Source organism: Schistocerca nitens, chromosome 9, assembly GCF_023898315.1.
Source record: "Schistocerca nitens isolate TAMUIC-IGC-003100 chromosome 9, iqSchNite1.1, whole genome shotgun sequence".
Lineage (NCBI taxonomy): Eukaryota > Metazoa > Arthropoda > Insecta > Orthoptera > Acrididae > Schistocerca > Schistocerca nitens.
Window position 1 is genome coordinate 260,717,278 of NC_064622.1, and position 27,508 is coordinate 260,744,785.

Genomic DNA, 27,508 nt, shown 5'->3' on the forward strand with positions numbered 1-27,508 from the left:
ATGGCAAAATAAACAACCTTACAAAAATTTCCGTTTGTTGCTTTAATTTGGAGACCAGTATATTTTATATATTTTCTCTTGCCTAAAAGTATTGACAGTTGTAAGATTCGAACGAGCGTCCTGACGGCCTCCGCCATGGTCAACGCTCACGGGCTTATCTATCCATGTTATCTTCGCGAGTGTATGAATGATATTTTTCTGAAAGTCTGATGGTGTGAGGCCAGTCTCATAGATTCTGCACACCAACCTCAATAGCCTTTTGGTTGCCACTTCCCCCAACGATTTCAGTAATTGCGGAGAAATGTTATCTACTCCCTTCGCCTCATTTGATTGCAGATCTTCCAAAGCGCTGTTAAACTGATTTACGGAATCACCTGTATCTTCCGTATCGACTCCTGTTTCTGCTTCCGTCACGTCATCATACAGGCCTTATTGTACTCTTTCCACCTATCTGCTCTCTCGTCTGCGTATGAGAGTGAAATTCCTATTGTACTCTAAAAATTGACGAATTTGCTTTTAATTTCATAGCATGTTGCTTGCACTTTTCTATATAGGTGAATCTGTCCTTCCGAAAATAATTTTCTTTTCGATTTCTTCATGTTTTTGCTGCAGTCATTTGACCTTGGCTTTACTTCATTTCCTGTTTCATTCGTAAGTGACATATTGCTGTATTACTGTCTTTCCCTGAACCTTTTTTTTTTTTTTTTACTTCCTTCTTTTTCCGTTCAGTTGAATTACTACTTCTGTTACCAGAAGTTTCTTCACGGTTACCTTGACGCCTTTCTGAGAGACAATGTCCTCTCCTTCCAAATTAACAATGTATGTGTGTACCAGATGATGCTTAAATTCAAAGAAATAGTATCGACAGCGATCGCGAGTTTTATACTAAATAAATTAAACGACAGCGCTGATCTCCCTTGGTACACAAAACGGGTCAGAACACTGTTGCAGAAACAATGAAAAACCGATAAGAGTTTCATCTAAATAATCAAAGCTAGACAACCTTTAAATTAATATACACTGCTAGTTACGTTGGAAACGACTTTTCTACGATGTTTATTGAGTAACGTTTGATTATGAAATTAGTTAAACTAAATATTCTAAAATGCTTTTAATTTAAGAGAATAAGTTATACTCCAAAAGTAGCGCTGTGAGGTGTAATGCTATTAATAATGAAATCTAAAGTCCACATGTTTTAATATTTGTTACTACATAGACGGCATAAATTAACTTCCACGCTAACGTGTACAGTGGTGAAAAATAAAACAGAAGTAAAGTTTTGAACATATTTTTAATCAAATCATATTTTTACAGCAGATGTTCGAAATCTTAGCTCCAGCAGCTACAAAGTTGGCATTGTTAACGGCCGAATGGAACAGCAGCTTAACCAACAAAACCACACTGCTAGGCACGCCAAAACGCGTTCCATTATAGGAGGAACTTCGCTCGTTCGAGGCCGATTGTCTGTCTTTTTAGGGCCGTAGTTCCGTAAAGATGAATCTGCGACCTTTGATTAAGAGAAAACTTTGCTTCATTCGATGTACCCTACGCTAATCTGACATAATTATCAGGCTTTTTTCTCCATGCTTTATGCAGTGGTATAAGCAACACTTTTTAGGGTTGTGTGCCTCACTCTTACACGATGGCTTTGTTGCCCGTCTATCTGCCTGTCCAGTTTTGAAGAACCCGCTTTCTAAGCAACGGGTAGGCGCATCGAGTTGAAATTTATGTCACATACTAAGGTCTAGAGTTCCTTGGTGATATCAAAATTGAAGCTTCGAAGAAAATGCAGTCAAAAGATACAGCCTTATACAATTGACAATTACTGAACTACATGAAAAAAACGTAAATTAGTTACAGACTACGGCGTGCACACACTGTATTCAACATGTAAACGTCACTACAGAATTTTGGATTTAGGTTATGATACGTTCGATACGCTTGCCATCATTGGCGATGATGTGGCGCAGACGAATAGCGAAATTCTGCATGACCCGCGAAAGCGTCGGAACATCGATGCTGTCGATGACCTCCTGAAAGGCTGTTTTCGGCTCAGCAATGGCTTTGGGGTTTTATTGCTGCATACCTTGTCTTTAATATATCCCATAAAAAGCAGTCGTATTTATTAAGATCCGGAGAATATGTCAGCCAATCGAGGTCGATGCCAGAGGCCTCTGGGTACCCCAGAGCCAGAATGCGGTCCCCAAAGTACTCCTCCAGGACATCAAACACTCTTGCTTCGATTATTCCGTGACTGGACATTGCAAGCCTCACGGTCACACGTTGAAGCCGTAGAGACTGCTCGATCGTGAAATGCGGATTCTCAGTCCCCCAAATGCGCCAATTTTGCTTATTGACGAACCCATCCAAATGAAAGTGGGTTTCGTCGCTAAACCAAACCATTCAATTCCCATCAAGCCCCTCGGCCATCCGTGCAGTTTGAGCGTCCTAACGCAAACCTTATAGCAGTTATGACGATTTTATTTCATATAGTTCTAAAATGTTCACTCTGTATGTTATATACTTTGATATTCAAAATCTCATTCATCAAAACCTGTAGGGTAACTCTCCTTGACATGTAATAATGAAATTTAGCGAGAAGCAAGGTTTCACAGTACAACTAAAGGAAAAAATCCCTGAATTGTTATTTTTTAATTATATCACACGAAAAAATGTTCCTTTTGTCATTTGCCACCCAACGTCAAACTTGAATTTAAAAATATAAACGTTGGTTTTCGCGGCTATTGTCACACTCAAAATTTTTCTGGGTTTGTGACCGCATTGTCAATATGTAAAATTATCGACGTTTCGGTCACTGCTGCAAATGACCTTTTCGGGGTATTTTTTGTTTGTATACTGTTGGAATTAAAACATTCGCGAAATCTTTGACTCCTTGGGACCGATATATTGTTAAAATCAATGTCGATAACAGTAAAAATTGTCGATATTAGCAATTTCTGGAGAGGATGAAGTGTCTAAATACATAATTAAGTTTGTACGGAACCCTCAATGCGCACGTTCTACTCGAATTTGGTCAAATGTTTGTATTAAATGCTATATATTTGCAAATTGGTCATCCGGTGCTGATAACTACTATATTTATAGAGCTTGATTTTGCTAAATATGAACAAAGTGCAGTAAATGATGCCTGAATGATAAGGAGCAAAAAGAAGATCATAAGCATGGTGTCTTTGGTACAGGATATTTATTAGTTCATCATACCTGTATAGTAAAGTGCAGTGCATGACATGCTGGGACGAGACCACCGTTAGACAAGGCGTTCTAAGTGGCCACGCGGGTCTCTGAGCATGTGCGAACGTGACGCATCAATGACTGACGCACACTTTCGAATGTGCCAGTCTCTCCACATCCGGGATGAGCTCTGCATAGACGATTTCTTTCATATGTCCTCAAAGTTAGAAATCTAAAGAGCTGACGGCCGGCGCCCGGGCACGCCATGCTACTGGACCATGTCTTCCGATTCATCAGACGGGGTAGAGATCAGACGCTGCCTCTGCATGGAAATGGAGAAGTAGGCTTGAGCACCGTCACGTAATGGCCACATTACCCGTCGTATTACCAAACGCACATCTTCCAGCAGGAGGAGCAGTGTCGTCGGTCGGAAGTGCAGACATGCCTCGCCTGTGTGGTGTTGTGGCGGGACCAGTTGGTCACTCGCCATTCATTGAGGCTGAACCATTGTCGATGGGGTTCGCTGCCGCCACATCACGAGGATTCTCCTTAGTCCACAGGTGGACGTTATCAAGGTTGACAATGCCATCCACTTAAAAGTAGCCGCATCGATGAGTAGAATGGATGACAGATATCCCAGAACCATGGTGACCTGCACAACAAACCCGCGACAAAACGTCACCGTGGAAACAAGTCCGTAGATAATAACGTCTGCACTCGTTGTACGTAGAGTTGCATTCTTCCAAAGCTGCAGTTTAGTAGCTTTGGTACACTGCATAAACGGCGTAGTTAATTGTAGCTTTACCGGTAGTATTGGTAGCTTCGGTAGGGAAAGAAACAAATGAATATGTCAGAGAGAAAATGGGAACCGACGATTTATTTTTTCTCTCTTTTTCGTTTTGCACATAATTAAAACTGCATATAATTCGTTTTTAGTCCATTGCGTATTTTATATCCTCACAGAATATACATTGCTTTTTGTAAGTAACAAAAATCAGCTGATCGAATAACTTCTGCGCTTTTATGTAACGAAAGCAATTACTTTTGATGCAAGTACACTTTACATTGCCGGCCAGAGTGGCCGATCGGTTTTAGGCGCTTCAGTCTGGAACCAAGCGACCGGTACGGTCGCAGGTTCGAATTCTGCCTCGGGCATGGATCTGTGTGATGTCCTTAGGTTAGTTAGGTTTAAGTAGTTCTAAGTTCTAGGGGACTGATGACCGCCGCTGTTTAGTCCCATAGTGCTCAGAGCCATTTGAACCATTTGAACACTTTACATTCACAAACATAAAAACTTATGTCTAATTATTGTTGTTATTTTGTACTCAGCAGAACGTTAAACATCATGATCAAAGGCAAGAATTTCCTGTTGTTATTGGTAACTGCGAAAGTTTTTATGAATAACAGAAAAACATTTTAATTAGGCTCGACGAAGTACTGAAGCGATGTTTGATATATTTTTGTTTTGTGATTCATTTTTTTAATTTTACCTTTTTGTCGAAGAAATTGCATTTTCTAAGGCTATATAACAAACCTGTATTGTTTTCTTTATTTTATTAACATCTCTCTATTTCACTTTGCAAAGAATAAAATGCGAACTAACACTGAAAATTTCAATTTTTCTAAAAAATGTTCCGTATGTTACGTGGCCCTTTGTATACCGCCACTCAGTTTCTAGAAGGTTCACCACTTCCGTTTGTTAGCGGTCTCTAGTACTACACTGATCACATGCGTAAGGGAAAGAGGTCGTTATGAGGTAAGCGACACACCTGACGTGCATATAACGCAGGCACGAACTTAAGTAGCCAAAGCTACTAGGCAAGCTACCGTAGTCTACGCTTACTTATGATAGTCTACGGTAGACTACGGTAGTTCTACAACACTCGTTATTACATCGACAGTGGCAGTAGTTGTGGAGAAAGTTCCATACATTCGTCTGTCTTAACGCATGCTGGCGGGCCACCTGCCTTGTAGCTGATACTGGGGTCATATTCTGCAGTATTCCACATCTGTTCCTGAAAGATCTGTATACATACCGGGAGCACCCGCCTTTCATAGTTACCCAGTTCTGTACACTAGCCTGTCTCACACAAATGGCGAATACCTGTTGCGAAGATTTACGGTGATGTTGCTGTCGACGGGGATACTTTTCACAGTACTGTCGTACTGCTACCCGCCCATTTCCACTTGCTTCTCCGTATGTTAAGGGCATGCCAACCTGGTCTTGGTTGGTAGATCGGGCTGTCGTTCTTCAACGCTGCACTAAACGACATACATCCACATCAGAGCCAGTCGACAACAAGAGTGATGCGGATACCCCTAGTATCAATTTATGAAAGCGCCGCCGTCATGGACAACATTCCTATTCTCTTGAGTGGCAAGCTAAATCTAGTGGAGACAGAAAATTCCAACTTGAGGTCTGGTGTGTTTTCATGTGTGCTTTCATTCATGGAAACCTACACTGCCCAGCAGTATTACTCCGTATTACATACAGCTCGTCCGCTGAAGTAAAGTGTTTAATATAAACACATCCGCCGGCCGCGGTGGTCTCGCGGTTCTAGGCGCGCAGTCCGGAACCGTGGGACTGCTACGGTCGCAGGTTCGAATCCTGCCTCGGGCATGGATGTGTGTGATGTCCTTAGGTTAGTTAGGTTTAAGTAGTTCTAAGTTCTAGGGGACTGATAACCACAGCAGTTGAGTCCCATAGTGCTCAGAGCCATTTGAACCAACACATTTGAACAGATAAAACCGTCATTAAGGGAACAGTCGCGCTAACGTAGAGCAGCGTTGAAAAGATAGATACGAGGTGTGGCTAGAAAAAAACCGGAGTAGTACTGGTGAAACAATAAAACGAATGCAATAAGGCTGAAAGTCGCGTGGCCTGTCACGTGACTCTCGCTCCGCCTACTGCTCGAGTTCCATCTGCCTCCTGCACTCAGTCTGCCCGTGGCGTCTGTTTTAAGTAGTTGACGTTTTGTCTGTGCGTCGGAAAATGTTGAGTGTACAGAAAGAACAGCGTGTTAACATCAAATTTTGTTTCAAACTAGGAAAATCTGCAAGTGAAACGTTTGTAATGTTACAACAAGTGTACGGCGATGATTGTTTATCGCGAACACAAGTGTTTGAGTGGTTTAAACGATTTAAAGATGGCCGCGAAGACACCAGTGATGACACTCGCACTGGCAGACCATTGTCAGCAAAAACTGATGCAAAAATTGAAAAAATCGGTAAACTTGTTCGACAAGACCGCCGTTTAACAATCAGAGCAGTGTCTGAGTTAACAGGAGTTGACAAGGAAAGTGTTAGGCAGATTCTTCATGAAAGTTTCAACATGAACAAAGTGTGTTCAAAAATGGTTCCAAAGTGTCTCACAATTGAACAGAAGGAACGCCGAAGAATGATTTGTTCTGACATCCTGGAAAACATTGAAAGTGATCCCACATTCTTACAAAATGTTATTACTTGCGATGAATCGTGGTTTTTTACTTACGATCCCGAAACTAAACGCCAATCGATGCATTGGAAAACTCCTGGTTCTCCACGACAAAAAAAAGCATGAATGTCAAAATCGAAATTCAAGGCAATGATGATTGTTTTTTTGACATCAAAGGGATTGTGCACATTGATTGGGTACCAGAGGGACAAACAGTGAATCAGCATTACTACATTAGCGTCCTGGCTACCCTACGTGAGCGAGTACGGAGAAAACGGAACGATTTGTGGAGAAAAAAGTCATGGATCCTTCACCAAGACAATGCCCCAGCTCACAGTGCGTTGTCAGTGAAGACGTTTTTGGCAAAACACAACATTCCCGTCTTAGATCATCCACCCTACTCACCTGATTTGGCCCCCTGTGACTTTTTTCTTTTCCCTAAAGTCAAGTCAGCTTTGAAAGGAACTAGATTTGAGACTGTTGAAGCAGTAAAAGAAAAAGCGACGGAAGTAATGTATGGACTTACCGAAAATGATCTGCAGAATTGCTATGAACAGTGGAAAATTCGTATGGAGCGGTGTAGAGACCGAGGAGGAGAGTACATTGAAGGAGATAACATGAAATTGTAAATAATTGTAAATAAATGTTTTTTCCAGCATCAGTCCGGTTTTTTTCTAGCCGCACCTCGTATTTACAGCTCCAAGCAACTACCTTTCCATGTTTCATCTTGATCCTCAATGGACGCTAGTCGGACAAATTCTACAACGAACAGTCGCTCCGTGGTGATATCGGACTCCAGAATTTGCCTTACTCTGCGTGACATTATGCCAAGCGTCCAGGAATAAGAGCAGTTATTATACAGGTGAACCGGCAATCAGAAGCCGTCTTAAGGCATTAGCAAGTCACGGCGAACCTGGCAGGCGAGCTGAGCTTCGCGGGTCGCGTGTCGGGGTTAACGAACTGGGCCAGCAAATGTCAGACGTGCACATTGCGGGTCGAATCCAAACATTGACCGGACACTCCTCTCGTCCTATTTACACCTAACCGCTGCTTCTGACACTTCGAAATTAAAACCATTGCGTTCTGTAACGCAAACGCTAGTAGGGTTTTCCTTCGTGAGATTTACAAAAAAAAAAAATATTAGGACGCTTAACCGTATAAACTCAACATTACAACGGGAAAAATTATGTAATTTCTTAAACTACTTCAGTCTTTTTACGCATCTGAAACTACAATAATTGGCTACAGATCTTAAAAATCACGGAAACCAAGACAAAAATTTTACGTTCGAAACCCTAAGTCAGAGAATTTAGCAGAAAAAGAAATCACATTAAATATACAAAGTTTCGGATTGATTCCTACATACGAATAGAAAATGGCAATTTTCAAGTCACGTGGGTAAACTCTCTTTCAAAGAACAAAATTTAAGAAAGACGAAAACAGGAAGCGGCATCCGCCGAGCAACCATTTGAGCCAGGGTAACTCTGAACTCTGTAACTATCTAAGCGCTCAGTCCGGCACCGCGCGACTGCTATGGTCGCAGGTTCGAATCCTGCCTCGGGCATGGATGTGTGTGATGTCCTTAGGTTAGTTAGGTTTAAGTAGTTCTAATTTCTAGGGGACTGATGACCACGGATGTTAAGTCCCATAGTGCTCAGAGCCATTCGAACCATTTTTTTGTAACTATAAAAATAAATAAGTAAATTACGCGCTGTATATTGGTACTGATGCAATACTGTGCCAGTAATCTTATGTCTGTGTAGCATTTCAGAAAACATGTGGTAAGTATGTATGTGTCAAGCCGTACACTCTTCTTATAGAGAAATGGAAAGTTATTTCTGCGTTTCAGTACAACCACCGATCGACGCAGAAGTCACAGAAAAAAATGAAACCCATTTGAAAACTGTCAGAAGGTGGCGATTTTCCCTAAATCCTAAAAATGTCTTTTAATTACAATTTTATTGTCATAGTATACTTGTGATGCTGAAGCGGTTATGTAATGTCTCTGACAAATATTTTGTGCAAAAAAGGTACTGTCTTAACGGAAGTGAAAATGCACACACTTGTGAACTACATTATACTACGACAGAAAACTTTGGACTCGACTGAAGTGTCACGATAGAGAAATGTAGATGCGTAAGAAAACATGTATTTTCGTCAACATTTAACGAGAAGATTCCAGGTTATTAGAGGAATAAGGCCCTCGGCTTAAGTAGTGCTTCAACAAGTTCGTTGTTCTCAGGCGAAGATGAGTAAGGAATTATGCTAAACTTTGCCACAAGACGATACCGTCAATCCGCTGATGACTCGAGATTTCCTCAACAATCCTTAGCTCGCTAATGTCCCATTAAAATTTCTTCTCATCTTTGCGACTTACACTTCGTATTTTATTTGTGTGTAAATTACAACATGCTCCGGGATATGTGAAAAACACGTACAATCCATGTTTTAAAAGAAACTGCTGTTTGCTGTAATTAAAAAAAAAAACATGCTACATGTCACATTCGAATGCCCACTGCACTATTTACGTGTCACTCTGCGGAAACCAAACCAACAACGTATTTACAAATGGTTCAAATGGCTCTGAGCACTATGGGACTCAACTGCTGAGGTTATTAGTCCCCTAGAACTTAGAACTAGTTAAACCTACCTAACCTAAGGACATCACAAACATCCATGCCCGAGGCAGGATTCGAACCTGCGACCGTATCGGTCTTGCGGTTCCAGACTGCAGCGCCTTTAACCGCACGGCCACTTCGGCCGGCACGTATTTACAAAGGTACTCTAAAAACTCATTGTATCTTTTATCACTTGCTTTGAGGCCAATTTTGAGGAATAATTCCTCAGTTTTTCTTGTTCTGGAATTCAGTCACTTTTTCCTACAGACAGTTCTGAAGTCTAAACATTGCTTTAGCCAATGAAATTCTGTCCTGCGTGCCCTAATTACACATCAGCCTATTTCAGTGCCTCGATGTCCGCGATAATGTGTTCCTCTACCGCCTAGTCTTTCTCTTCCTCTAATGAACACGGATTTTTCACTATATCCACGTCACATAGCTGCTCAAATCCCGCTTTTTAACTAACCGCTGGTGTTTTCATCATTCCTGCACCGCCGCCCTCTCTGCTGTTGATTGTGATGTTGCATTCCTAAGTGAATGTGAGCAGTTATTTGGAAAATTCGGACATATTCGCTTTTCTTGAGACTCGGTGGGCTATATACGAGTAGAGCCAGATATTATGGAAAGGCTCCTAGCCCATCAGTCAGTATACGCTGCTGCGCCGAACAAGGAAGAACACATGAACCAACCTGACTTTCGGTCTTCTTCAGCCATTCGATGTCACTGTAGGATTATCTGCTTTGGCTGCGTAAGGATGACGACTATAGAATTAATGGCAGTCCAGTTAGTGATTTCTTTGATATCAATACAATTTATTTTAGAGCTGAAGTTCGTTGTAACCTTGTAGGTTTCCTAATGCATAGTAACATGAAATCAGATATATTCCTATTTCCTGATGATATTCAAAGTTTTTATTGAAATATTAAATTTAAAATAATTAATTCATTAACCAAGCATTTATTGCTTGCAATTTTCTTCAATCATGTGAAGTAATTCTCATGGGATGGCTTGGTGCAGTAAAAACAAAAGCATTAAGTTTAATGAAAATTTGATTTCTGCCATTTCAACAAAAACGTAACTACTAATTAATCATTTCTGTCACATTTAAAAAAACTGCTGCTTAATAACTTGTGATGTGTACTGTATTTATCTGATTTGGTTTGCCGTACAGTATTCCGCCGTCGTCTCATGTTTTGGATATTTTAATATATGAATATTGACACAAAAGGTGTGTAACTCAGTTTTATAACGTGAGAGCCATTTAATCTTTGTAGGTACACATTAAAGTGTTATGAAGCGACTGTGTAGTAATGCGTGAGTATTTAAGTACTACCGAGAGTTGTTAACGTAGGCTTTTTTTTTTTTTTAACTGCTACACAAAGGGTTGAGTGTGAACTTTTAATTTGGCTGCAGGCGAGGAAATTGAGACATTACGCGCATGTTATTATTAATCAGTCGTAACACGCGAACGACTCCAGATTAAACAATTTATTACTACAATAATAAAAATAAATACGGAGTATTTAAGTACAACTCAGGCTCTTACGCCTCTTAAATGAGTGCTATTGAACACAGCTGTAACGATACGAAAAAGGAAGACGAAAGTCAGTGAGAACTGTGGGGTAATTAGCCTAATAAGTGCTTCTTACAAACTCTACGTCAAAATTATTCACAGTAGAATGAGATACTTGACGCCCTCGTAACGGATGAACAAACTGGGCCCGCATCTCGTGGTCGTGCGGTAGCGTTCTCGCTTCCCACGCCCGGGTTCCCGGGTTCGATTCCCGGCGGGGTCAGGGATTTTCTCTGCCTCGTGATGGCTGGGTGTTGTGTGATGTCCTTAGGTTAGTTAGGTTTAAGTAGTTCTAAGTTCTAGGGGACTGATGACCATAGCTGTTAAGTCCCATAGTGCTCAGAGCCATTTTTGAACAAACTGGTTTTAGAAAACGAAGATCTATTTTGACAATGTTTCTACGGCACGTCAGTCAAAACACGTAATTACAACCTCGAGGCTCACATCGCATTCGTAGATTATGAAAGGCTTTCCACAGAGTGAGGAGAAGCAAGCTTTGGAATATCACGCAAAAGACGAGGCTATCCGGGCATCGAAAATAGTCACAAAAAGTTTGTATGAGCATACAGAAATTATAATAAGTACAGGGAAAAAATTATAGTGAAAACAACTAAACAAACGGCTTTGAAATGGTGATTTCCAGAACCCTTCAAAATAGTACTAGATGAACACTAAGTAGGACAACCGAGTGAGGTGGCGCAGTGGCTAGCACACTGGACTCGCATTCGGGAGGACGACGGTTCAATCCTGTACCCGGCCATCCTGATTTAGGTTTTCTGTGATTCCCCTAAATCGCTCCAGGCAAATGCCGGGATGGTTCCTTTGAAAGGGCACGGCCGATTTCCTTCCACGTCCTTCCCTAAGCCGATGAGACCGATGACCTCTCTGTCTTTCTCCTCCCCCAAACAACCCAACCCAACAGGACAGGTATCACATTTTCAGTTGTTAGGTTGCGGTGTAACTATAAATATAAAAAGGACGCAAATAACATATTAAATGAATTTTAAATTATCTCTGGAAAAATACACCGACCACTAGGTAAGAAGATTTTTCTGATCCATTAAGTCTGGAGTAGAACTGTCCGTCTGCCAGTAAGTTTTTGTACACTCCTTACAACGATTCGGTTTACTTCGGTACTGATCTTTATTCCGAGACCCTTTACGTACACTATCGGCCAACGGGCTTTCCGCAGTGCTAACACCAGTCCCCGTCAGACCACCGTAGTTAAGCGCTGTCGGACTAGACTAGCATTTACATGGGTGACCGTCATGGTCTGCCGAGCGCTGTTGGCAAGCAAGATGCACTCAGCCCTCGTGAGGTCAATTGAGAAGTTATTTGATGGAGAAGCAGGGGCTCCGCTCACGAAAACTGACGACGGCCGGGAGAGTGGTGTGCTGACAACGCGTCCCTCCATATCCGCATCCAGTGTCGCTTCTCTGCTGAGGATGAGACGGCTGTCGGTCGATACCGTTGGGTCTACCACGGTCTCTTCGGACGGAGTTATTTGTGAATTTATCGATCAGGGTAAGGGGAGTATTATACAGGGCGATCGAAACGTTGCCGTTTGCGGGCGTAAATGCAACGTAGTACGACTCCGATGCGGGTATTTAAGCACCGACGTGTAGGCAAGGGATTGGTGTGGTGTTCGCGTCCTTCCAAAGTGAGTGGAGTAAATGGGGAAACCTGAATTGTGGCGACGTTATTGCCAAATGCTTCCAATAAGGACCAACGTCATATTATGCTTTTCTTAGCTGTCGAAGGACAAACACCGGTAAATATCCACTGAATTAAGAAGAATGTGCATGGGACAATATGTCTGTTGAAAACCAGTCACGACAAGGGGTGCTGCTGTTTCATGATAACGCACGTTCCCATACCGTAAGACAGAATTTACGCCAACTGAAGTGGGAGAAAGTCGAGCACCCACTATAGTCGTTGTGATATCAATGTTAGATACCACACTTGTTAGGGGTTGCAGATATGGACCGCGGTCCGTAATAGATATCGCTGGTCCCGCGAGTCGCGACTAGCGCCGCTCCGCGGTTTGCGACACGTATCTAGCGATATCTCGGCCACTCTTCCTCTGGAATGTAGCATAGCCTTCAGCTGATAGGAAGCAACCTCTAACAAGGCGCTTCGTCAAGTATGACATAAGTAGCGCCTCTCTAGATATGTTTGTAATTATATGTATGCAGCCTATGAAGAAGCCTGTAACACAAGTTAAGTACAATATATATAATTTTTTACCAACGACTACTGATTATTTCAGTCGTTGCAGATACCGACTATGCAGCGAGCTCATTACCAACTTCACTGCCAAACCTGCAATATATGTTTCTACGAGAGTGAGTCAAATGAAAACCTTAAATTTGTAATAACAAATCGAAATTTCGCGCCGTTATCCTGTAAGTTGGTAAGCGTGCTACAAACAGCGTGCAGAATGACCTGTAGGTGGCAGCATAGTGTAGATACACACATACCGTCGCCGTATCAGTATAAAAATGGCCGTCCCACTTGCAACTTGCACCAGGGAAGAACAGCGTTCTGTTATTCGTTTTTTGCGTAGTGCAGGTGTAAACCTATTGAAATTCATCGACTAATGAAGGTTCAGTACGGTCATACATGTTTGTCACAACAGCAAGTCTACGAATGGAATAGGAAGTTCGCAAATGGTGTGACTTCAGTGGAAGATGCTCCTCGTCCAGGTCAGGCATAACGAGTTTTGACGCCACAGAACATTGCAGCAGTTTAAGCCATAGTGAAGGAAAACCGTCGAGTGACACTGAATGACACTGCAGCATATTTACAAATTAGTCATGGGTCAGCACACCACATTGTGCATGGTGTGCTCCAGTTTCACGAAGTGTCTGCAAGATGGGAGCCACGGCAGCTGACTCCTGAAATGAGAGAACGACGTGTTGGTGCTTGTGAAGAACTTCTTCGGCGCTTTGAACGAGAAGGTGGTGGGTGGCTTCCTTGCAAGAACCGTTACTGGAGACGAAACCTGGGTTCACTTCCATCAACCGTAAACGAAGAGAGCGAGCAAGGAATGGCGCCATTCCTCATCACCAAAACCAAGGAAGTTTCGAACAGAACCATCAGCAGGGAAGGTTATGCTGACTCTCTTTTGGGACGAAAAAGGCGTCATTTTGGAGCATTACATGCCTAGAGGGACCACTGTCACCAGTGCATCATACACAGATCTCCTAAAAAATCATCTGCGGCCTGCAATCAAATCAAAGCGACGTGGATTGCTGTCAGAAGGTGTCCTTTTGCAACATGACAATGCAAGTCCCCACACTGCCCTTACAACAGTTGCAACAGTCACAGACCTACCTACAATTTGAGGGTCTTCCTCATCCACCATACTCACCAGACCTTGCCCCAAGTGATTTCCACATGTTTGTACGACTCAAAGACGCAATGGGAGGAAAGAAGTTCCGTTCTGATGAAGAGGTACGTCACGCGGTGCTTGAGTGGTTGCGCGGACTACTAAAAGAATTTTTTCCAAAGGATATTATGCAGCACTTTGTAAGCGCTGGAGGACTTGCATTGAGCGAGGAGGAGATTATGTTGAAATGTGATACAGCTTTGTACCACTTCTGCACAATAAATAATATTTTTAAAAAATATTTAAGGCTTACATCTGACTCACCATCGTACACTCCTGGAAATTGAAATAAGAACACCGTGAATTCATTGTCCCAGGAAGGGGAAACTTTATTGACACATTCCTGGGGTCAGATACATCACATGATCACACTGACAGAACCACAGGCACATAGACACAGGCAACAGAGAATGCACAATGTCGGCACTAGTACAGTGTATATCCACCTTTCGCAGCAATGCAGGCTGCTATTCTCCCAATGAGACGATCGTAGAGATGCTGGATGTAGTCCTGTGGAACGGCTTGCCATGCCATTTCCACCTGGCGCCTCAGTTGGACCAGCGTTCGTGCTGGACGTGCAGACCGCGTGAGACGACGCTTCATCCAGTCCCAAACATGCTCAATGGGGGACAGATCCGGAGATCTTGCTGGCCAGGGTAGTTGACTTACACCTTCTAGAGCACGTTGGGTGGCACGGGATACATGCGGACGTGCATTGTCCTGTTGGAACAGCAAGTTCCCTTGCCGGTCTAGGAATGGTAGAACGATGGGTTCGATGACGGTTTGGATGTACCGTGCACTATTCAGTGTCCCCTCGACGATCACCGGTGGTGTACGGCCAGTGTAGGAGATCGCTCCCCACACCATGATGCCGGGTGTTGGCCCTGTGTGCCTCGGTCGTATGCAGTCCTGATTGTGGCGCTCACCTGCACGGCGCCAAACACGCATACGACCATCATTGGCACCAAGGCAGAAGCGACTCTCATCGCTGAAGACGACACGTCTCCATTCGTCCCTCCATTCACGCCTGTCGCGACACCACTGGAGGCGGGCTGCACGATGTTGGGGCGTGAGCGGAAGACGGCCTAACGGTGTGCGGGACCGTAGCCCAGCTTCATGGAGACGGTTGCGAATGGTCCTCGCCGATACCCCAGGAGCAACAGTGTCCCTAATTTGCTGGGAAGTGGCGGTGCGGTCCCCTACGGCACTGCGTAGGATCCTACGGTCTTGGCGTGCATCCGTGCGTCGCTGCGGTCCGGTCCCAGGGCGACGGGCACGTGCACCTTCCGCCGACCACTGGCGACAACATCGATGTACTGTGGAGACCTCACGCCCCACGTGTTGAGCAATTCGGCGGTATGTCCAACCGGCCTCTCGCATGCCCACTATACGCCCTCGCTCAAAGTCCGTCAACTGCACATACGGTTCACGTCCACGCTGTCGCGGCATGCTACCAGTGTTAAAGACTGCGATGGAGCTCCGTACGCCACGGCAAACTGGCTGACACTGACGGCGGCGGTGCACAAATGCTGCGCAGCTAGCGCCATTCGACGGCCAACACCGCGGGTCTTGGTGTGTCCGCTGTGCCGTGCGTGTGATCATTGCTTGTACAGCCCTCTCGCAGTGTCCGGAGCAAGTATGGTGGGTCTGACACACCGGTGTCAATGTGTTCTTTTTTCCATTTCCAGGAGTGTATTTAGCATTGGCCACCAGTCATCATAACAACTGACGAAGAGAATCATAACAGTGGTGACCTCTTCCCATGCGATTACCATGCCTCTGGTCCCTTTAAAAAGGCCTTGAAAGGTCGGCAATTCCCATCGGACGAAAATGTGCAGCAGGCAGGACGGACTTCTTTACGCAGCAAGAGACGGTGTTTTACCGAACGGGTATCTTCAACCGGTGCGTCGGTGGGATAATTGCCTCTCTGCTCACAGCGATTTTACCTGATTGGCATACCGGCCTCCGAACGGGAGCTTTATGATTGCCACTTACTCTGCATGACCACAATGATAGTCTGAAGAGATCCACATTTATTTCTATGAATTTCTGTGTGAACGGCGTTGCGTTACTGACTACACTACAAGAATTTCTAAATTGCGCTCTCACTGTTACTTTTCTATCGTATATTTGTAATTTTTCGGTCTATGTCGCTAGAACAACATGTGCTACATTAAAGATTAGATTTTATTACGGAATTCGTTAGTCCTTTCAAAATACACACATCTCGTGGAACAGTGTAAACCATTATTCAAAGTATGATAATGGGACGGAGCATCAGAAATCCTTTCCTTTCAGCGTGATAGAATTTAAGAATGAATGGTGGGCTCCATGTGGCTCCCAAGTTTTGCAGCGACCGTAAACCCTAAAATTACCAAACAAGCAGCAACCAGTCGCAAAATCATATTTTATTTATTCACTTTTGCAAATAGATTTCAACTGATTAACATAAAGACTTTATGTTTGACCTGTGCTGGAGACAGTATTACTACTCAGGGCACATATTCGTTGAAAGCACCGATGATGGCTGTTAATCACTTGAAATCGATTTGCAAAAGTGAATAAATAAAACATGATTTTGCGACTGGTTGCTGCTTATTTGGTAATTTTAGAAATTAATAAATTAATAGCTAAACTTACGACACGCCATATTTGCCATACATGAATCAACATATTGAATGCCTTGCAGGATCGAGTGTCAGAAACTAAGAAGAAGGTTGTGTCTCAGCTTACACTGATGCAATCCACAGCGTAATATGCGGTGCTTATCGAACTAGCGTATGGATGGAGATGTTGCAGTTTCTTTCCCTCAGACTTGGTATTACAGACGTTGCTCATACACTGGGAGGGAGCAGAGTGAAGAGGAGAAGTTCTACATATAGTGATTTTCATAGTAAACCAGTAAGCATACATAATGCTGAATGGTTGCTAATGAGAGATCTTGGGTGTTCCACAGGAATATTATATTGAATCCAAGCTCTTTATTATGCGTTTCGAGCGTGACCCTTCATCACACAGTCTGGTAAATAATTTAAAAATTCGGGGGTTTATAAAATTGTTTGGTTCCTGAGACGAGATCTAAGCGTGCCAGACTGGGAGCGACTTCATAACAAGGTTTAGAGAACAAAATGGCTCTGAGCACTATGGGACTTAACATCTGAGGTCATCAGAAATGAGAAGTCTTAGAACTACTTAAACCTAACTAACCTAAGGACATCACACACATCCACGCCCTAGGCAGGATTCGAACCTGCGACCGTAGCAGTCGCGCGGTTCCGGACTGAGCGCCTAGAACCGCTAGACCACCGCGGCCGGCGTTTAGAGAACACAGGTACGGAAGTAATGATAGTGGACTAGGCTGCCATCTAAAAGTGAAGGGCCAAGATTTGCCCGCGTTAAATGAAGGTTTAAAAGTCCTTCACATCGAGCCTAAGGAAATGGACCTTGATATCCCGCAGAAACTCGAAGTATATGTGCACCGCAAATTATTAGGTCTACAACTTTAATTCCGCCGTTTTTCAATAGACGGCTGTAGCGGCAAGTGGGGTTCGGGTGGTTTGTCATATGTGTAATACAATAAGCTTAGGCATCAATAAACATAATGCCATAAAAATATTAGTAGATTTGTGATTGCATCATAAGGCTACTCTCGATTAAGTACGTCAACTTACGTACCCATTTCTCGTCATCTGCGGGAAGTTATAATTTTCTGCTTTAACATGAAGAAATCTGCGGCTGTGGCTCTTAAAATGCTGGGTAAGATCAGTGGTGAGGTAACTATTAGTGGAATAACGCGCAGAGAATGTTTTCAACGCCTTAAGAACGGTGATTTTGATGTCAAATACCGGCATGGCGGTGGAAGACAGAACGTTTTCGTAGGTACTGAAACAGACGAAGACAGTCACAGGACATCATTATCGATAGCAACTGACGCGTTCGAGCGCAGCACTGAAACACAAACGGCCAGAATACAGCGATAGACACGTGAAGCTAATTTTGCAGCAGGTCGCTGCTCGACCCCATGTCGCAAAACCCGTCAAAATATACGAGGGCAGTTCAATAAGTAATGCAACACATTTTTTTTCTGAAACAGGGGTTGTTTTATTCAGCATTGAAATACACCAGGTTATTCCCCAATCTTTTAGCTACACAACACTATTTTTCAACGTAATCTCCATTCAATGCTTCGGCGTTACGCCACCTTGAAATGAGGGCCTGTATGCCTGCACGGTACCATTCCACTGGTCGATGTCGGAGCCAACGTCGTACTGCATCAATAACTTCTTCATCATCCGCATAGTGCGTTCCACGGATTGCGTCCTTCATTGGGCCAAACATATGGAAATCCGACGGTGCGAGATCGGGGCTGTAGGGTGCATGAGGAAGAACAGTCCACTGAAGTTTTGTGAGCTCCTCTCGGGTGCGAAGACTTGTGTGAGGTCTTGCGTCGTCATGAAGAAGGAGAAGTTCGTTCTGATTTTTGTGCCTACGAACACGCTGAAGTCGTTTCTTCAATTTCTGAAGAGTAGCACAATACACTTCAGAGTTGATCGTTTGACCATGGGGAAGGACATCGAACAGAATAACCCCTTCAGCGTCCCAGAAGACTGTAACCATGACTTTACTGGCTGAGGGTATGGCTTTAAACTTTTTCTTGGTAGGGGAGTGGGTGTGGCGCCACTCCATTGATTGCCGTTTTGTTTCAGGTTCGAAGTGATGAACCCATGTTTCATCGCCTGTAACAATCTTTGACAAGAAATTGTCACCCTCAGCCACATGACGAGCAAGCAATTCCGCACAGATGGTTCTCCTTTGCTCTTTATGGTGTTCGGTTAGACAACGAGGGACCCAGCGGGAACAAACCTTTGAATATCCCAACTGGTGAACAATTGTGACAGCACTACCAACAGAGATGTCAAGTTGAGCACTGAGTTGTTTGACGCTGATCCGTCGATCATCTCAAACGAGTGTGTTCGCACGCTCCGCCATTGCAGGAGTCACAGCTGTGCACGGCCGGCCCGCACGCGGGAGATCAGACAGTCTTGCTTGACCTTGCGGCGATGATGACACACGCTTTGCCCAACGACTCACCGTGCTTTTGTCCACTGCCAGATCACCGTAGACATTCTGCAAGCGCCTATGAATATCTGATATGCCCTGGTTTTCCGCCAAAAGAAACTCGATCACTGCCCGTTGTTTGCGACGCACATCCGTTACAGACGCCATTTTAACAGCTCCGTACAGCGCTGCCACCTGTCGGAAGTCAATGAAACTATACGAGACAAAGCGGGAATGTTTGAAAACATTCCACAAGAAATTTCCTGTTTTTTCAACCAAAATTGGCCGAGAAAAAAAATGTGTTGCATTACTTATTGAACTGCCCTCGTATATGGAAACGTTGAAATGAGAAGTCTTATCCCTCCCCCCGTATTCTCCATACATTACTCTCTCTGACCACCACCTTTTCCGATCAGTGTCATACAGTCTGGCTGACAGCACTTCCGATCATATGAACAAGTGTAGAATTGAATCGATTCATGGATCCCCACAAAAGACGCCCAGTTCTTCCGCACGGGATTCGTATGCTATCCGAAAGATGGGAGAATTTAGTGGCCATCGATGCGCAATACTATCAATCATAATTTTTTTGTACTTTTTTACAATAAAGACCTGAACTTCGAGATAAAACGGCGGAAGCAAAGTTGTAGACCTAGTGTATTCTAACATTGTGAATGACGAGCAGATTGCAAGTAACAGGAATTGGTTTTTTAATATCTTTGATAATGTGTTGCTTTAGTGATATCATTTAGGACTCCTGCTTTCACGACGCTCGTTTGTCATCCTTCTGTTTGTTTTATTGTTTTTTTTAATGCATGAATTGATACTCGTTTTTGCGGTGCTCATGCAACCCTTTGTGAAAATGTGTCTGGCTTTCCTAGTTCGCCTAACACTTGGAATTTCATTCACTGAAATTTCTTTCGCGCTATTATGTACAAATATAACTGATGACTGGTTGTCACCACCTCGAGCGCATCATGCTCCTCCTGGGACAGTTTCTTGGTGGTTTTTAATAAAGATTTGGTGGTTTGCTTATTATTTTTAATTCCTGTCTTCGTAACGTATGTTCTCACTGATTTTGTTGTGGATTGGCAAGACAGCCAACCCACTATAAGGAAGCCGAAAGGCACGCGTTTAAACTCACACAGGCTGGCGTGAGGTCTGGAACAGGACAAGGAATTGAGACTAGCAAAAAACGTACGTATCTTCTGGAATACTTAACTTTAATCCATAATTGGTGAACATCGCTCTTGACGGTACATGTTTTACAGCATCAATAGTAACTGGCAATGGCGCCTTGCTAGGTCGTAGCAAATGACGTAGCTGAAGGCTATGCTAACTATCGCCTCGGCAGAGGAGAGCGTAATTTGTCAGTGAACCATCGCTAGCAAAGTCGGCTGTACAACTGGGGCGAGTGCTAGGAAGTCTCTCTAGACCTGCCGTGTGGCGGCGCTCGGTCTGCAGTCACTGATAGTGGCGACACGCGGGTCCGACGTATACTAACGGACCGCGGCCGATTTAAAGGCTACCACCTAGCAAGTGTGGTGTCTGGCGGTGACCCCACAGATTTTATATGCAAGGATGGATGTCCCACTGAAATTATTTGCCTGTGTACTCTTATCACTTTCGATTGTTGTGTGAAATACGTTTTGGTTTTTCATTCTTAAAAAGGAGGGCGAGGACTGCGTCTATGCTGTTCATAGTGCAACATGCTCTAGTGTAACAGCTTTCGGCACCTTTTTTAAGAACGGTTTTATGATTTATTCCTATAGTTTTATTATAGGACTTAAATTTGGAATTCCTGTTCTTGTATAAAAATAAAATCTTCGTAAAATATCCTCTTCTCTGCACATCTTTCATCACCGAATGCAGTGGTATGTATAAGCTAACGATATAATTTGTTACTGCCATTTAATACATTCGTATTTCAATGTATTCTGCTGTACTATATGGGTTGTTCTCATTAATATTCTGACGTTTTATGATATTTATTTTTACATAGGGCTAACTGTAGCCTTTTTGCTACTTCCTGTAATTTGTCTTGTTTAGCGTTTAGAGCGCTAAGTTCGGCGCACCATCTAGCGGGCTTTTAGTTTACTTCGCTCTAGTCAGCATGATTTGTTCACTTTAGTTTTCATGTTCAACCACTGCGCTTGACTATTTTCTCTGTGAAATCTCGTGCACTGTGTATCAATGTTTATGCAGCTTTCTTGTTCTGTACACCGATACATATTCTGTAAGTTTGTCTGCCATTTGTTTTGCCTTACTGTGCGGGTTGTGAAGTATTTTTATACTCATGATGTTTGCATTTTTTTAACAGACCGTCTGATGATGGATTCAATATAATATTTCTATGGAATACCCAAGACCTGTTATTAGCGATCAGTCAGCATTGTATACGTTACTGGACCACTCATAGTGGTCGCATATCTCATGCGCGACTTCAAATCGCAATTGCAGTTTTCATAATAGATTCGCCAACCAAGAAAAATTGAAAAATGCACAAATAATGCACAGTGTTAGTGGGCATAGACTATCATCAAAATCATATGGTACTGCCTGATTCAGAAACGGATTCCAATGAACTGTCCCTGGCTGGATTGCGTGGGTACCTTAGAGTACGCAAGTCGCCGATGTGGCGCCAAATAGACTCGCACCAGGCCACTGAGTCACACGAAATTACTACTAACCGACTAGGGACAGGTCATCTGAATATTAATAAAACGAGCAATTTGTTAAAATTAATACCATCTCCGTACTGTGATTCCTGCTTCATTGAAGAGTACACTTGTACCTGTACTGATAGAATATGATAAATACAAGCTCCCAAGAAAATTATATTTTATAATATTTAAAAAAAAAAGGATTACTTTCGTTAGAGTAACTCATAGTTCCATAAATACGATCCTTGCCAAATGTATTTGCCGTTGCATTCGCCTTGTGAAATAGTAAGACTTGAGCTCTCGCCTTAATTTTTCGCGTATCAATATATAATTAAATTTTACACAGTATATTGGGTTTTAGCCGGCCGCGGTGGTCTCGTGGTTCTAGGCGCGCAGTCCGGAACCGCGCGGCTGCTACGGTCGCAGGTTCGAATCCTGCCTCGGGCATGGGTGTGTGTGATGTCCTTAGGTTAGTTACGTTTAAGTAGTTCTAAGTTCTAGGGGACTGATGACCACAGCTGTTAAGTCTCATAGCGCTCAGAGCCATATAGTGGGTTTTATATTTTATAATGGAGTCATCCAAATGTGCGGTTTGTATTATTACGTGACCACTGTATCTGGTGAAATGAGCTTTGCCTGAAGCCAATAAATAAAACTTCTGACAATAGAATTTACATTACGAGACGTCCGGATGGGTTGCTACTTTTATTTCTTCGTAAGCTGTACGTGACGAATACGACTGTGTCAGCTGGTTACTTATTTTGCACAAACCTGGAATCGCCGTTCTAGGAGAACACATATTGGAAATATCGGAAATCACAGCTCCAAGGATTAGATTTTACAGCCTGATCCAGTGCAGCAGACACGGCCAAAGTATTTCTTCATCACCCCATCACTGTGGAAAACACTTTGTGATGTCTTTCTGCCATTTATGTAGCAATCGGCTGAAAGTCGCTATAAGGACTTTTGGAAGCAGTAATATACGCAGGGCAGAACATTGCAAAAGGATGCCCTTTGCTGAGTGTGAAAGGCATCTGAGCAGCTAATCTAATCGTCCAACAGGCATACCTGGAGAGGATTTCGGTGTCTACAGACTTGCTTCGAAATTCCTTTATTGTATTTCTCAGCGTCGTGTCATCGTAAATAGTACCATGACCGATTTTGACTTCTTAGCAAGTCGTATCTAAAAGCAAAATGGGATACTAAAATACTATGAAACTAAATTGCAGCTAATATTGTGATAAAATAGCCAGACGTTCGCACACAGCTTCATTTATTATAACTGGTTTCTCTAGTCTGACGTGAGAACCGTCAGATCTATGAAAATAATGGTATTTAGCAACAAAATTAGGTAAAATTGCCTTAAAGTCGCCTTACTGCATATAAACTCCGTATCATTGCCTTGGTGGTAAAACGTTAAAGCGTTAAAAGTACCGCTAGGTACCATAGTAAAAAAACTGTCATGTTACCGCCAGGTCAATGAATGTAAGTTTGTAAACTGACTTTTAATCAGTTTCATCTAACGTTGTTGCTAAGTGCTGTAATTTTCACAGATCTGACGATGCTCGCGTCTGACAAGTGAAAGGGGTTATTATAAAACTGTGCCCCTTGCAGCTTTGTTACCTGTATATCAATTACAGCAGTAGTATATCATCGGTAGGCCATACCTACGTTTGCTAAATTGCAACAAACACCTCTACTCCTTTGAAATCCTTACACGTCAGCGGAACAGGCCAAAAGAGCCACACTCACAATGAACAATTCCGCGGTCGTACTGAAATGAAAACAATTACAAATTCTATGTTTGTTGCGTAAAGTGTGTTATGTGTAAAAATAATTTACTAATAAAACTGAATTCGAAACTTCGAAGGGACATGGCAATTTGATATATTTAGACGAAATAATCAGCTTAATACTGCATGTTATCTCTTATAGTGGTGTTCAGTATCACCTTTCTTTATTTGTAGAATAAATTTCTTTTATTTCCGTCTATGAACCCAAAATTGTTTGGTTCTTAGACTACTGGTTCCGGTTAGCAGTGACCACCTTCAAATCTGTTTAAAAATATGTCCCAATATAATGAAGCCATAGTGGCATCGTCAGAAGATAAATTATGTTAGGATATGTCTTAAAACAGATCAGAAGATAACTGATAGCCGAAGGACCTAACAATTTTGTGTTCGTAGACGGAAATAAATTTATTCTGTACTTTCTGGATCACTGTTCTATTCGTGGCCAAGTCGCAACTTGTGAATCGTATATTTATTTTATAAGTCAATGTGGACTTAACACATTCCATGGGCCAAATACAGATTTATTAAAGCATTGGGATCTTTCCATTTAATAGCTCCTGATCGTGTGGACGGTTCTCGTGTGAGGAGAGAGAAGTTTGCCCGTTCCAGCCTAAAGTATTTGAGCAGTGACCGACGACTGCGGCAGAAGCTTGCGTGGTACTCACCGTGCCGTCAGCCCCTGTGCTTTCGCTGCTGCAGAGTCGACCACCCCGCAGTCGACGCTCGACTGTTCCGCAGCTGACAGCTGACTGGCGCAGCGCCGGGGCCCGCTGCCCTTCGGCCGCGCCCGCCGCCTCTCGGAAACACTCGGCCCGCGCCCGTGACGTCAGGGTCCGGGCCGCCAACGGCAGGCCGTTGAGTCATCGCTCGGCTGCGCCGTGCCAGCCGAGTCGAAATGTGCGGCCGCCCAGCTCGGCTTGTCAATTAATCATAAAGGGGATTTCATGCGGGCTGGTCACGGCATCACGGACCAGAAACGGCCAATCGAATTCTGGCAATTTAGCTTCACAGGGCCTGCCATCGAGTACAGCTCAATAACACCGACGGCGATTTCTGCTCAAATCGCCACGGAAAGGAAGCTGTCAGGCCAATAACATAAATTGAAAGTGCGGAACAACGTTGACTGGAGTGGAAAAAGATAAAAATATTAACAGTATCGTACCGTTCCATGGAGCTCTGTATGTTTGTACTTAAAAAAAAAAAGTCAAACAAGTCAGCATCGCCCTGCACAAAAGCTGTATTGAGACTGTGTACCCCTGTTTATTCTTCCCCCAAGGCTCTGTAACCTAAAAAAAGCCCTATCCACTCCCCACACCCCTCACTGCTTTTGCATCCGCCTCCTGTTTGAAGTGGATCCCTGTTTTATTAGACAAATCGCGACACCTTTCCACTCTACGACGCAAGACACGGAATCTATAGCCTACACGTTCGCAGAACCGTCTGACCCTCTGATTCAGACACTCCACGTGGCTCCGAACCAAAGGTCTATAATCAGTCCTGCCAACTACACTGCAGATAGTGAGCTATGCCATCTATAATGCAAGGAGGACTGGCTGCCTTTCATTGGAAACCAAGGAGAACCTCTTCTGATCTGTAGATACCAACACCTGCAGTTGGCTGCACCCTGTGCTTCTTTCTGGCAGCTAGAAGAACCTGTCCCACATGTGGGATGACTACGTGCATCCCCCTCCTCCATGTCCTGATATGAACACCTAGCGCACATTGGACTTCTTATTGCCTTCAGAACCATATCCCTAAGGGGCTCCATCATCCACCTTACGCTTGAGCTAAAATTAGTCAATAATCTTACCCTCTGAGCTTGTAGGCTAAGAGGCATCCTACAGAACAGACCAACCACTAAAGCTGGCTCAGGATATTAGCCACAAATCGCCTGAAACCTCTTTGTCAGAGAAGCTGGGCAGGCCTTTCATCAATTTCCCGGAAAGTCTTCCGCTGCCTGCCACACCTTGAAATGGTTCCTCAATCAACCACGGATGAGGGGTGACATTGATGTACTGGACGCTACATGGATCCCTATGTCTGGCCTACTGGCAGGAGTCTCAAGCTGCATCACCGATGCCCCCCTATAGCTGTGAGCATAAGGACTCCTATTCGACTCGAATCCGATCTAAAGACAATTTTCACAGTCCCTATCATTAATGTGCTGTCTTTGACTCCAATGCTCCAGTTGTTTGTAAGTTTTTGTTCACGGCGAGAAATTTCTTCCAGTGAAGATGAGACATTTTACAGAACGTTTCCCTTTACATTCGTTCGACACTACATCCTATTGAAGTTCTGCAAGTTCCTTTAATGAGTAAAACTCCATCTTCGGTAGTGAGTCATGGACTGTAAACAGTGATAGACAACATCATGGACACATAATTGACAATTGGCTAACCTAATCGACTTGGCGGATAGTTGTTTGTCATGGACGGATTGAGCCTTAAAAGGGCAGGTGTGCACTGCAAGCAGGAAGCGCCTACCAGGCTAGCGGTGAACATGGCTGTGCACAACAGGTTGTAATATTTCTACATTAATTTGCTATGCTGGATAACGGTACTGATGGTCAATGAAAGCTGGGTTACAAGCCGTGAGCTGTCTGGGGAGAAGTTAATCTTGCATTACTAAGCAACTGTTTCACGACTGGGTATCTCGTCTAGGTTTACCACATTACCAATCAGACTAACATTGATTATAATCTTTTACAGTCATACAACAACCGGTAATATATATTTATAAAAGGGAGAATTTAAATAAAAAGAAAGAATTCAGTTTATATTTGCAAATTTATTTTAAAGATTGTTCATTGAAATTTCAGCATATTATACGTGAGTTATAACTGAGCTGGTGCCTTATTTACGATTGTGAAAATGTGAGATTGGAATCTTACTGAACACAAAAAATATGGAGCCAAGATTGGGAGACTGGATACAACACTGCATTCATAAAACAACACACAAAGAACATTGAAACACATGCAAGAGAAAGTTAATCACTACAAACAGATTCAAATTTTTACCCAAAGAATTTACTTTCGTAGCACAATCCTGTCCGTCATGTAATTACCACACACTGGTATACTAAATTCATATTAACTCTTTGTGAAATCTTCCCAAGAAGAATAGCTGAGGGCTACTTTGATGATTACCACATGCTTCACGTGGTCAACTTGGTTTACAGAAAGCGTATAACTCCACAGTAATTTTGATAATAAAATATATTCGATCGAAAAGCAATAGACAAAAGAAAAACCTTGAACTGGTTACTAACGTCTTACTGTTAACCTGACGGGTCAAACAGTTATATAAGCACGTGGTACTGGTCTCACAAAGTACACGCCACGTGGGTTGAACATAAAGAAAAGTTGCTATATTCAAAATATTGTCAAGACGACACGTTATAATCACACAAGCATTTGCATTTAAGATTGATCTTACTTAGAGTTACTGATCAACACGTGGTTCCACTTTACTCATAAAGTAGTGACAAAGCAACTACCACAAAATAATCTGAACTGGACACGAGAATTACACTCCGCTGCAATTTAAGATAACCTTAGATATCTTAGAGCTAAACCCGAAATAAAATGATTAAATTCTCAGTTAGGCTGAACTTAACAAATCCATTGTCCTACGGACTTAGCAGACACGCGCTTAGCTGGAGATCTTACCATTTCAGACGCTCGCTACCGCCAGACTGCAACTGCCTACTGCTAGACTGCAACTCTCCAACTGCCGGACTGCAACTGCCTACTGCTGGACTGCAACTGCCTACTGCCCAGCGTGCT

General features: G+C 43.2%; 1 long non-coding RNA gene across 1 annotated transcript in view; it reads right to left on the reverse strand.

Moving 5' to 3' along the window:
- Positions 1-24,462, reverse strand: part of LOC126203668 (uncharacterized) — a 529,761-nt gene extending 505,299 nt beyond the window's left edge. Inside the window, exon 1 of the long non-coding RNA XR_007540343.1 lies at positions 24,387-24,462. This is a non-coding gene — a long non-coding RNA (uncharacterized LOC126203668). The remainder of the gene's footprint in view (positions 1-24,386) is intronic.
- Between the last annotated feature and the right edge of the window lie 3,046 nt (positions 24,463-27,508).